Source organism: Lates calcarifer, linkage group LG19, assembly GCF_001640805.2.
Source record: "Lates calcarifer isolate ASB-BC8 linkage group LG19, TLL_Latcal_v3, whole genome shotgun sequence".
NCBI lineage: Eukaryota > Metazoa > Chordata > Actinopteri > Centropomidae > Lates > Lates calcarifer.
This window is the reverse complement of record NC_066851.1, coordinates 6,048,763-6,061,294: the sequence shown is the minus strand read 5'-3', so window position 1 is coordinate 6,061,294 and position 12,532 is coordinate 6,048,763. Positions and strand designations below refer to the sequence as shown.

The following is a 12,532-nucleotide window of genomic DNA, read 5'->3' as shown; positions in this document are numbered from 1 at the left end:
AACCAAAACAACATTAAATGACACGGAAAAGACTTAAATGTGTAGCACGTCCTTAAAGTACACAGTCCCATGAGATCACCTTATTTTTGCCCTATGGTAACTTGTATGAATTATGAGTACAACTTCCAGTCTTCCTTTTTATTAGCATTTCTGGGGAAATGACTGATGTAAATGCAAGTCCATTTACCATCCATAGCCATCCAGAACCGTCATAAACCTGACCTAGAGGTTAATACATACTGCAATCTGATTTATATTTACCTAGAAATCTCTAACTGGAAAATCTAAAATATTTGTCACACAAATTATTTTTTTAGCATAGGTGTGAATGCGTTTTTGTTATCTAACTTAGACATATCTTCTAGCATGATCCTATTTTGATCCAAATTTAGTCAAACAAGGGTATAAGGGCACGCATGTCTAATCCAACTCCACTAACTGTAATGTCTCCAGGTATTGGACAAGCATCATCTGAGAATGCCTCAACAAAACAAGAAGAAAAAAAACTGTGCACACAATAGAGTTGTTATCATTGGTGTTATAGGGTTTGTCTTACTCCATTTGACACACACAGACACACAATAAGACACACAGGGGGAAAACATAGCTGCAGGAGGTGCTTGTTAGAAACAGAAAAAACAAAACCCACCTCACTGCAGAGTCACAGACACATACACACAAACCTTTGCACAAAGGCATCCTCACAGACACTTGCGCACACTCTGAAAACACATGTGCTGACAGAGAACTACCAAGAGGTATAAAACTCATGCCTAAGCTCTCACTGATGGTGACACATATTATCCACTGTTTCAGCAGTACAATTTCTAATGCTGATACAATATTTGATTACTCTCTGTATATACCTAGTAATATATATACACTAAAGGGACTGCACTAAAGGGGGTTTGCAAGTACATGCCAGGACAGAAAGTGTGTGATTTAAATGTCTGAAGCATTGTATTAACTTTGCTCAAAAAAAGCTTTAATTCTCTGGCAGCTTGCCCTCTTCATCCTGACATTTCCAGCAAAGCCCACTTCAGAGTTGAACATCTGTCTAGGACAGTCTGTAAAGTAACTTGAATTGAACAAGTCTGCTTTTAAGTTTGGCCCCCTTTTTTTTGACATTTCAGGATCTTTTCCCTTTCCTTATCTGTAACTCCTGCACCAAGGGGCAAATGTGCAGTATCCCAATGGTTCCATGGCCTTACCCAAAGTATTTAGTGTCCCTTTTTGAGACCCCTTGGACTTAGTATGAAATTCAATCACACATAAACTTGAGTCATACACAGATTTGATTAAACAGATAAAGTTAAAAAAAAAAAAAAAAAGACAGCCTTTCTAGGTTGTGAATGTTCCTTCAGAGGCAAGTTGAGCTGTAATGGATTGGCCATAGGTAAAGATAAGGAGTGTTCAACGGGGAACCACAGAGAGGCTCATTCTGGGGGAAATGCAGATATGCCTAGTGTCTCAAACTGAACACAGTGATTAAACAAGAACTGAGAATTTCACCAAAAGATGCTAAGTGTTCTGTGGAGTAGTTATAACATTGGGAACCAGCTGTCTGAAAGAGTTCAAAGTGCATCCTGATCATGTTTAATAGCTCAATTAAATATGCAGTACCATTTAATACCCATATCCATTATTTAATTGCCTTTTACCATTCAATGTCTGGTCACTGGAAAACTAACAGGAGGCAAAAAGGTTGATTAAACACAGTCCAACTTGCTCAATGAAACCTTAGATAATTAGATAATGATATGAGGAAAAGCAGCAGAAGAGATTACATCATTTCAGGGATATACACCACGTTGTCATCAGCACAGAATGATAGTTGATGAGTCATTTAAGACTGGCTATCTGAATATGATGCTTAAAATGCACGACTTAAAACATAAAGTATGTGTGAGCCACTGGTTTTACAGACTTACATGTTGACTATTTAACTTGCAATTACCACTCTGTGCCACTTGCACAGTAATAAATCCACAGTCTACCATATGGACTTTAAAAACCAGGCAATTAAAGGTATTCAAAGATTGACTCTTTTCATCCCTTCAGCCTCATGGAAAATTCTACCTTTGATTGAATGCCTTGGAGAAAGAATGCTGTGGATCAGCTTACCTTCTCTAGAGACTTCATTTTAGCAGCATATTTTTTTCTAAGCCACCCTGATCTGGGAGAATGAAGCAGAGACATCCTCATTCTACAGAATTCTGAGATAAGAAACTTCTCCATCCAAGGTGTTAGTGTTAGTTAGGCCAAACCGTTAAACTGATGAACTCATGTCTTTCTGCAGACACTACTGCAGCTGATTTATGAATTCTTGAGTTGTATTTTAGTGCAAATGGGTGTTCATGGGGATGTTATGATGAGCTAGAGTTACTATCTCATTATCATCTTCATTATTTTGAAAGCACTAGCCATGCTTATGTTTAATATGGATAAGAGTCCATAAAATGCATTTAGTTCACATTTTCTCAATAAAAGAAACACTTGACAAACTTCCTTATTTTGTCCAAACAATTCTATTCCTTTTTTTAGAACAGATTTTGACCTCCATAAAAGCTCAATATATTACAGGTCTGGTGATATACAGGAACAGCATTAAGCTGCATTTATTCTGAGAAAATAAATTAACCACAGTCAGAGCATAGATGTCAAATGCACATGCTACTGAAATACTAATTATATGTGGTTTGCCTTATAACTGCAACATTTTTTATCATTCTCTAATTAGGGCCCGAGCAACGAGTTGCGTGGGCCCAACGGGGCCATGCAACGAGTTGCAAGGACCCTCTTGTTTTCGGTCTGTTTATTATTATTATTATTATTATTATTATTATTATTTTTTTTTTTCTTCTTTTTCCGCCTCTTAGATCGGCTTTTTGAGGGCCTTAACATGCGTGAAAACTTACCAAAATTTGCAGACGCGTCAGGCACGGCGAAAAATTTAATAATTTAGGGGTCTTGAGCATGGGTGTGGTAAAATGGCCTCGGTAGCGCCACCTACATTTTTAAACGGAACAGCCCCTCAAGCCCGTTGCGCCTAAAAATCTGAAAATCTGCACACATATGTAACATCCCATGACGCACCAAAAAGTCTCTTGGAGCCATATTCTAAACCCAACAGAAAGTATTTTTATTTTGACCGGAAGGTGAAAAAATTGTGTGTTTTTGGCCATTTCCAGGGGTCGCTTGAACGCGAACTAGTCCTAGACGCATTATCCGATTGACTTCAAAACTTAATAGTATGTTCTTAAGACATAGACGATGTTAAATTGCGGCAGATTTTGAGTTTTTGTTGAAGGGCGTGGAAGTTATGGCCCCTCAAAGTTCGATTACTCGCCACGAAACAGGAAGTTGCTTTATTTTTGCTATATTTCGGCCATACTTTGTCCAAACTGCATCAAACTTTACAGGATTGTTAATGGTACCTATCTGCACACATCCATATGTCAATATTCATACAATTGTTGTAGCGCCACCTATTTATAGCAGGAAATGACATATTTTATAGTGTGATGTCCAGTTTCTAGACGGGTGACCAGATTCACTTCAAATGTTGTCAGCCCCTCCTTGAGGATTTTTTGGAAGACTGGCTCCGAAAATTGTGAGTTTTGGTCGAAGCGTGTGCCGGTTCTGGCCCGTCAAAGTTCGGAAACCCAACTTCCTGTTTGAAACCTCAGATTTTGGGGTAACTTCCTGTTGCGACTCTCTACTTTATCCTACAGATGGAGCCATTGTATTACTCTTCGATGGGTTTTTGGAAGGGGGTCTCTGTGTGTGTGTGTCTGTGTGTGTGTGTGTGTGTGTGTGTGTGTGTTTGTGTTTGTGTTTGTGTTTGAGGGGGGAGGGGAAGAAGAGTTGATTGAGTCTGTGAGAAGCTGCCACAGAGAGGTTACAGTCAGGAGAGCCAAGAGCTGCTTTACACGCGGTATAAAAACTTCAGTTAAGATTTGAGCTGTCACTTGAGAAAGCATCATGCCAAAAACTAAGGAAATCACTGTAGACTTGAAGAATTGTCGATGCTTAGGAAGCAGGAGAAGGATATACAAAGTTATAACAGCATTTCCAAGCGTCAAGAACTCAAATGAGAAGCGTCACCGAGAAATTCAAGGAGAGCCACACTGTGCAGAACAAGCCTGGCAGAGGTAGGAAGCCAAAGATTTCAATGACCCTGGAAAGAAAACCAGTTAGAGACCTGTCTAAAGACCCCATAAACGCTGCCAAGACACTAGTGAATGACTTAGTTAAGTCTGAAATTGTAGTCTCAAAGAAGATTACATGAATTCATGTAATCTTACCATATGTCTCCCCTTGACCAAAGCTGAGCGTGGATTAATGCTGTCTTTACAGTTTGGTTTTGATCAGTTAGGAAATTTCACACGGGGTCAGCTGATTTTTTCGTGTTACTCAGTGTACGGCGACAGGAAAAGTTCACTAGGTCCTCCAGCGTCGAGGTGAACCAGCTGAATATAAGCCACTCAAGTTGACGACAAGTGCATTGAAAAGTAAAAGCTGCTGGCCTTTACCTTTTCTTTGTCAAAGCGCCTGTTCGGCCAGTAGTTAGTAAAGTAATATTTTCAGCGTTGTCCACAGTCTCATGACATGTTTAACAGGAAGCACAGCACGCTGGTTAAGCTCATGGCAAACTGTTACTAACAGCTAAAATGAAAGCTTGTCTGTATGTAGTCTAACTGGTTAGTTTGTCACTAATCTCCAAATTTTGCAAATTGCTATAAACTTCACTCTCTTAAACCAGTAACAGTCTGAGCTGGACTGATAGGGGTCTGTATGGATAAAGATAAAATCCTAATGATACCCATCCCTACAGCTGGTTAGTGGCGTCGCCCTGACTTTAGGCAGATGAGATATTCACTGTTCAAATAACTTCATTATAAGCCTTGTTTAAGCATAAATGATTTATATATGCACCCAATAACAGAACTTAAAAAAATGCTTTTGCTCAAAGCTCAAAGCTTGTAAAGTCAAGTTAAAACTGAGTTTTATCTCCTTTTGGGAGGGGGTATTTCTCTGTGTGTTTGTGTGTGTGTGTGTGGGTGTGTTTGTGTTTGTGTTTGAGGGGGAGGGGAAGAGGAGTTGATTGAGTCTGTGAGAAGCTGCCACAGAGAGGTTACAGTCAGGAGAGCCAAGAGCTGTCACAGATGATGAGCTCTGAAAAATATTATCACAGAAAATAATTAGCGTAAAAGCTTTTATTTAAAATTTTAACATCTGGGAAGTGTGAACTGTTACGCCAGCGTGTGCCCTGCGACCTGCGTTGACCCCGCGGTTGCCGGGGTCCCGCGGTCGCCGCTCCCCCGACGGGCGCCGGGTGCGAGGGCCCGTTCAACGCTGCTCGCAGCTTTAATTGCATTTGACTTTGTTTTAATGAGCCTCGATCTCAATACCCAAGAATTTTAAAGACCCGCCCTGACACAGAGCAAGAAGTGTAACGCGTTTCAGAGTGGATTTTTATGACTCATTCAATTTGTCTTTATTAAAAAATATAGTCTGGGTCAGGATCACCTCAAGGTCTAATATTTCACTGAGCCTCTATTCCCAAATAAAATTCATAGCAAAGTGCCTGAAAAGCAGGTACATGAATCATTAAGATTCAAAGACAGTTTAGATTAAAGATGTCACCTTATTTATGCAGTTACCTTTAGCTCAGTGCAATGAAAAAAACATACTTATGAGATGAAAAGGAGAGACTACCCCTGTAATAGAAGACTATCTATCTATCTATCTATCTATCCTCATATTATCACAAAGTATTTGAAATAGCAGTGGTATTCTGAAAAATATGAATCAATATTTCATTTTCATTTAAGTGAACTGAGTATGTGTTAGTGTATATGTGAGTCATAAAACTCTCCCCCACACAGAACCATGGGTATCTATGCAATTGTGTACGTTGGCGTTTGTGTATGTGTGTGCATCCAAGTCGTTGTCTAGGATGCATGAGCAGACCATTTTTACATGCCTGCAATTCTCTTGACAGACCCTTAGTGTTCTCACACTCTCCCACAATCCCCCCCCCCAAACACTCACTCACACACCTAGCGACCCTCACAGCTATCCATACAAGCTGTCTAAAAAGGCTTTGATTCCACACGGGCCTGTCTCCAATGCATCAGCCCTCCCTCTCTTTTTCTTTCCCTCTTCCTCTCTCACGCACAAAAACAATAAAAAGATGTGTGTCATTCAGCATTTTTACTCATGGGGCCTTTCATTGTGTGAAAAGGAGGGTGGGAAGAGCAAAAAAGGAAAGACAGGTACCTAGACAGTACATCCACACTGTGCTAGCTAAATGTGAAAACGAATCTTCTGCTCTCCATATCAGCCCTCCATCCACTTTAAACTAGCATATTTGACATCTTACTTTTTTTTTTAAACAAGTGAATGATGGACTCACATTTCAGCATTTACAGAGTGTTAACACTGAGCATTTGGAAACGGACGATGTAACAGGACAGTCATTAGTCTAATTAGTGTCGACAGGAGGTGATTTCTCAACTTTTGTGAAGTGTTGGACAGTGCAGGACTATTACATTATATTTATATTTACATCTGTTTAGTGTGAATTAGGTGTATGTAACACTATATATATACACATCATTAAACAAAAATCAATGCATGGGTAATATTAACATACTGTAGTACATTACAACATATTTGATATGCCGAATTATTCTCTGATTTGATATTTCTATCTGTAATTTATAAGCTCCATCAGTGACACACATTTTTTTGTTATGTATTGTGACTCACCATGCTCACCATGTTTGTGTGTATTAACCTGGTGTATGTGTGTTTTTCAGACTGTGTTCAGGTCTGTCTGCACACTCACTTTTCTGTCCATCTTCATCTGTCTGTTTGTGCCACACTGTGTTTGTATGCCCATGTCTCAGACTGTGTGGGTGAGTGTTGTTACGTCTGCCTGTATCTGACTTGTTGTGACACACTGGTCACATGTCTATGGCTGTGTGTATTCAGTGTGTGTGTGTGTGTGTGTGTGTGTGCGCTTCAACACAGTTAATTTATGAAGTCTGTGATAATTTGGCTGTATGTGCCAACTCCCTCATCTAGAGGATTGATAATTAAATCTCACAGAAATAACAATGGTGCATGCACACACACACACACACACGCCCTAAACAAGGTTAAAGAGAGATTTAAGAAAGTGATAGGATGAGAAAGGAAAAATAACCAATATATGAAATGAGACAAGAAGCAAGAGCAAAGAAAAGAATATTAGCTGGAAGCAGACAAGAGTAAATAATAAAAAGGTGGAAGTGATGAACCAAGAGTTCACGTGAATGAGATGAAACAGTAAAAAGACACAGCTGAGGAGAAAAAGAGGGAGAGAGAGCGAGTGAGTGGGAGGATCATGGGAGAGTTGGAAACAGAGAGCGCGGGTTTAAAATGCCAGGAGACAGTGTGCGGTAAATAAAAAGCTCTTTATGGCCGGCTGAGCGATTTACTGGATTTATCCCCTTACAAAGGTCAATGCCAGTTTGGAGCACAACCAAAACAACAACACCACAACGAAAACAAGAGGAAAAAAAAACTTCCGTCTCAAGCTGTAAATGGCATGACCAGTAAACAAATGTGACAACAATGACAGCCGCTTAACAGACGGCTCAGTGATAAACTGAAAAATGAGCTGAGAGCAAATAAACACGGGCTGTTCGAAATGAAAAATAAAAAGCTTAAAAAGTAAAATGTCCCAAAACACAAGCTTCAGCTGCTGATAGATATGCAGAGTAATGCAGCTGGACATAACAGGAGACTCAGGGCTTATGACAGATTGTGGATGTTTGACTAGAAATTTTGCATAATATTTGGTGCTCGGTGGTGTAACCAGGAATGGAAATGAGCCAGATTTCACCAGAATGTTATTCTGGCACAACAACAACATTTGGACATTTGGAACAATACTCCCACTGAGATTTGGAAAGTTTCGTAATGGTTTTATAGGAAACAGAAGTTTTCTGAATAAATGACAAAGATTCTGCATTTGTTGCATGCAATCTATAACATTTTCTGATCTGATGCCACATTAATAGGACAGCATCAGTTGTTACAAATCATTGTTGAAATAAATCTCTCTTCTGATGTGACAGTGCTATGGTTTTGGTTTGGATAGGTTTGGGTTGGTTTGCTCCCGTTATGATGGCATTACAGGACTTTGTCACTTGACTGTAAACAGATTTTTATTATTATTTTTTATGGTACTTGCCAAAACAACTTATTGCTGTCGACAGTCTCAGCAGCATGGTGCTGAACATGACTGTGGAAGGACTCAGCCAGACATCTCTACATTCTCAGCTGAGATGGATGACATAGTGCTGCATTAGGCGTTCCCACACTATTCCTTCTGTTTTATTTCAGATATTTAGATCAGTTGCAACTATTTCCAAAGCAATGTAAGTGCAAGTTTTTATTATGTTTAATTGGCAGATAAAAGCAGCTTAAGGTTTGCTAGCTTGTATATATTCTACACTGTCAAACACTAACCTGCTATTTCCAGCCTTCAATTTGCCACCACAGTTGGCCAGTTTGCAGTTTGCTATCTATGCAAAGCTAGCTAGCTAGCTAGCTAGCTAGATAGATAGAAAATTGAATTTCTGCTCAACTCCTGCTTCCTGATTGGTGGCTCCCATCCAGTGCTGCCAATCCCTATGATGTTAGATACACTAGGTACAGGAGTGCTGTCTCTTCGCTTGTTTGTGTGTTTGTTTTTACTGCCAAATTTGATTAGTGAGGTTTTGAAAACCAAATATCTACCCAGCAAATTAATATTTGAATAGTTTTATTGGGCACACACAGAAGGAGAGAGACTAGCCTGGTCAAAACCATTAGAGAGGGTGAGAAACAACAACTTTGTTCCATTTTAAGTTACAAGTAAACAGTAAAACCCCTTTAATGACAGCAGTGATGAAAACTGCAGCAAATTCTGATAAGGTGCATTATAAAGTTACTTTACTGGAGATCTCCATTCAAAGCCACAATGCGAGACAAAATAGCGGCAAAACTCAAGCCTGTGATTTTATAGCCTGTTATTACAATTTTATCATTTTGTTTTCCTGGCCTGCTGCTTGAATATGCTTTTTCCTGACTTTAAATGACTCATGACTGTCTCATGCAACATGAATGAAACAGGTAATGATACTTATTAAAGATACCCTGTGGAGTTTTCTTAACACAGTTGAGTTTGCATTGTTACTCACCAAAATGCATTGTGTTTGTCTCTGAGCTCTAACAGAAGTGATGAATGCACTTATTATATTTCAAATAATGAATGTGTTTACAGCTATGCTTACTAGCATGCAGACTACAAACATACAAAGGAGTTAAGCCTTCTGCACATATAACCTTCTTGTAGTTGATTGCAGGTCCAATAGTGTCTACTCCTCAACATCCAAGCTCAACAGCAGTGAACACATTCAGTTACACACCATTGCTTTTCTCACATGTACAAAGTTAAACAGCCTCCAAGAGTCATCTCCCATTAGTTACATTTCATAGAAAACAGGCTTTCTTTAGGGATTAAGAAACTAGTTAACTTACAGCTTCCCTACAGTAATGAAATTAAATTCTAAAAAAAAAAAAAAATTACAGCCAGCCTGTGTATTTATCAATCCATCATTGTCACCATTGAAAGCAGTATAACATTGCAGTTATTACACTTAAATACGTTCTTTCTGACAGTTCTGAAATGATTAGGGGAGTTTACACTCATGGGCAATGTAAACAGAGTTGTCTGTTGAAGATTTCTAACCATTAACCTTTGCCCATGTCATCCAGAAGCTGTATTGCCCAACGTGGGGCTCAAACCCACAACCCTGAGATTAAGAGCCTCGCGCTCTACCAACTGAGCTAGCCAGGCCAGATCCAAAGATCCATTAAATCCATCAAAACAAAAAAGGCTGCTCACAAGACATATTCATCACTATGAATACTATGTTTTAATCAGTTTGCTTATTAATCATCAGTCTAAAAAAACTTAACAGTGCATCTGACTCAATGTAGCATAGCATCTTCATTTAGCTGTATAGTTAATTAAGTCCTACAGGATAATGTGTGTACATACTCATTTTTTTTTAACATACAATATTACAGGAATAATACTTGAAAGTAAAAGTGTTGTCAGGAGTGGGATTTGAACCCACGCCTCCAACTGGAGACCAGAAGTCCCTTTGCTGAGGAAGGAATGACTCCTTGAGTCTGGCGCCTTAGACCACTCGGCCATCCTGACAGTTGAAAACATGAGCGCACAAATTCAGTCTGGACTGTGCAAAAGCTAGAGGATCTGATCAAGCTGTCTCATTACAATTAATGAAAAATAGAAAATGGCACTTTTGTTAAGCACATGTCAGCAACTGATAATACTGTCTATGGAGTGAATAAAAACCTTCTTATGCTGCTCTCTTCATTGACCTCCTACTCTACCAACCAAGCAAGCTGAGCTACACAGCATAACTCCTACTTCATGTGATCACATATGTCAATATTGTGCTTTGGAGGAGGCCCCATCAGCTGCAGTCTTTCAGCTATGGTTCAGCTATGTCATCAAGACAAACTGCCAGGCTCACTGCCAAACTGGAGGAAATGGTCAGTTACAGTCTCCTGTTTTATGATGTATTCTCTGCTCAGGGGTCATACGCTTGATTTCCATCCTTGTGCTTATCCTTCCTTTTAAAAGCATCATCGCCCAACGTGGGGCTCGAACCCACGACCCTGAGATTAAGAGTCTCATGCTCTACCGACTGAGCTAGCCGGGCCTCAGATACAGAGGTATACTCACAAGATAACAAGCTCACATTTAAAAATAGCACACTTTAATCAAGAAACTCCAGGAGATTATCCACAATTCTAAAGAGAGGTATGTACAGAAATATCATACAGAAAAGGAGAGCTGACTAAAACAATTGATGCAACACAATTTTAAGCCTCTCTACAATCAGTGAAGTCTAGTGTAATTCAAATACCGATTTTATTGAAGCTGGTACAACTAATTTTCTTGGCTTTTTCACATGGGCTGTACTCAGTCTTTAGCTTTACAGTTCATGTATACTTAAGAGTTTTCCTCGTTCAAATAACCAGAAAACAGTACTGTCGAGAACAATTAAGCAAGGGGATGCCATATCAACCCTCTCGTTCAAAAGGATAAATATTATGGATTGGTTAGGTTATTGTTTCATATGTTGCAGAGAATTTTCGAGGGCTTAACAACCTCTTGTAGACCTGGAGGGAAAATGGTGAAGTAGGGAAGGAGAGAAGAGGGATAAAAAGAGAGTAGAGTGATCTGAGAAAAGGTTGTAGTGAGTAGGAGAAATAGGTAAGAATGAGTAGAGGAGGATCGGTGAACACATTCTAATCAGAACTAAATAAATGAGGGAGAATGAGTGGCCAATAAGGGAGGAGGCAGAAAGGGGATTAAAGCAGAGAGAGAGAGACAGAGAAACAGAGGCGGGTCATTAAGAAGTCTCTAGTGGAATAAAGTGAGGCATTATCATTTTAATGCTTGACTTAATATTCCTGCTTGTGAAATAAGTGGGAGGTGCACATACATACGCATATCCTACATATCTCCTTATCCTCCCTCTCTTAGTCACTCATTGCTTGTATTTTTATGTTTCATCCCTACCTACCTTTTAACGCGTATAAATTATTTCATTGCTTTATCTAAGGCTTTGTTTAACCAGGATACTCCCACTGTGATCATACATGTTCTCTTCCAAAGGAGACCTGGCCCATAGCCATTCAGCAGAAGAAAAAAACAAGACAATAAAGAGATTTCATAAGCAGTAAGAGACAGAGGAAGAAAAAAATAGAAGAAAGAGATGAAAGAGGACAAACATCAGTCTGATTCTACAGCTCTCAACATTCAACAGCCTGCAATTCATTACTGGTGACTTGTTGATTGTCAATGCTTCCTGCAGGGTATTACATACAAAGCTCTGATGAAAAACAAACCTAACCATTAGAATGTCATACTCTATTGTCCTCCATATTTCTGAATAAAAAACAGATCAACATGGACTTTTTTCCTTTATACTGTCATGATTTTCATATAATGGCTCCCTATGTGACACAATAAGCTTAATGTGAACTTCAATAAATAAAATCAATAATAACTTCAATAAACTGCTGATGATTGATCACAAGAATACCAATTTCCTTCGTTTTATGATCCCATTACTTTGAAGATGGAAAAATGGGTAAAGTACAACATCAAAAAAAATCCCAAATTCCCCAACATTAAAGTAGATGGTTACATTTACATTTACTCATTGGCAGATACTTGGGATACCAAGCCAACTTAGGGTTCAGTTCTCTTGCCCAAGGAGACTTTGGCATACAGACAGGAGGAGCCAGGGATCAAACCGCCAACCCTGTGATCAATAGACAACCCACTCTACCCTACCCCCTGAGCAACAGCCACCCCTAAAATGTTTCAAAATAAAAAGATGTTTGATAAATATGAGTTAGTATATTCTAAAAATACAGCAACCACTAT

At 39.2% G+C, this 12,532-nt stretch overlaps 3 non-coding genes across 3 annotated transcripts; all 3 read right to left on the bottom strand.

Moving 5' to 3' along the window:
- Positions 1 to 9,825: 9,825 nt before the first annotated feature.
- trnak-cuu (transfer RNA lysine (anticodon CUU)) lies at positions 9,826 to 9,898 on the bottom strand. The gene has a single exon. It is a non-coding gene; the product is annotated as a tRNA-Lys (tRNA).
- Positions 9,899 to 10,156: 258 nt separating this feature from the next.
- trnal-caa (transfer RNA leucine (anticodon CAA)) lies at positions 10,157 to 10,267 on the bottom strand. Its single transcript has 2 exons — positions 10,230 to 10,267; positions 10,157 to 10,202 (listed from the first exon to the last, which is right to left on the bottom strand). It is a non-coding gene; the product is annotated as a tRNA-Leu (tRNA).
- Positions 10,268 to 10,720: 453 nt separating this feature from the next.
- trnak-cuu (transfer RNA lysine (anticodon CUU)) lies at positions 10,721 to 10,793 on the bottom strand. Its single transcript has one exon. It is a non-coding gene; the product is annotated as a tRNA-Lys (tRNA).
- Between the last annotated feature and the right edge of the window lie 1,739 nt (positions 10,794 to 12,532).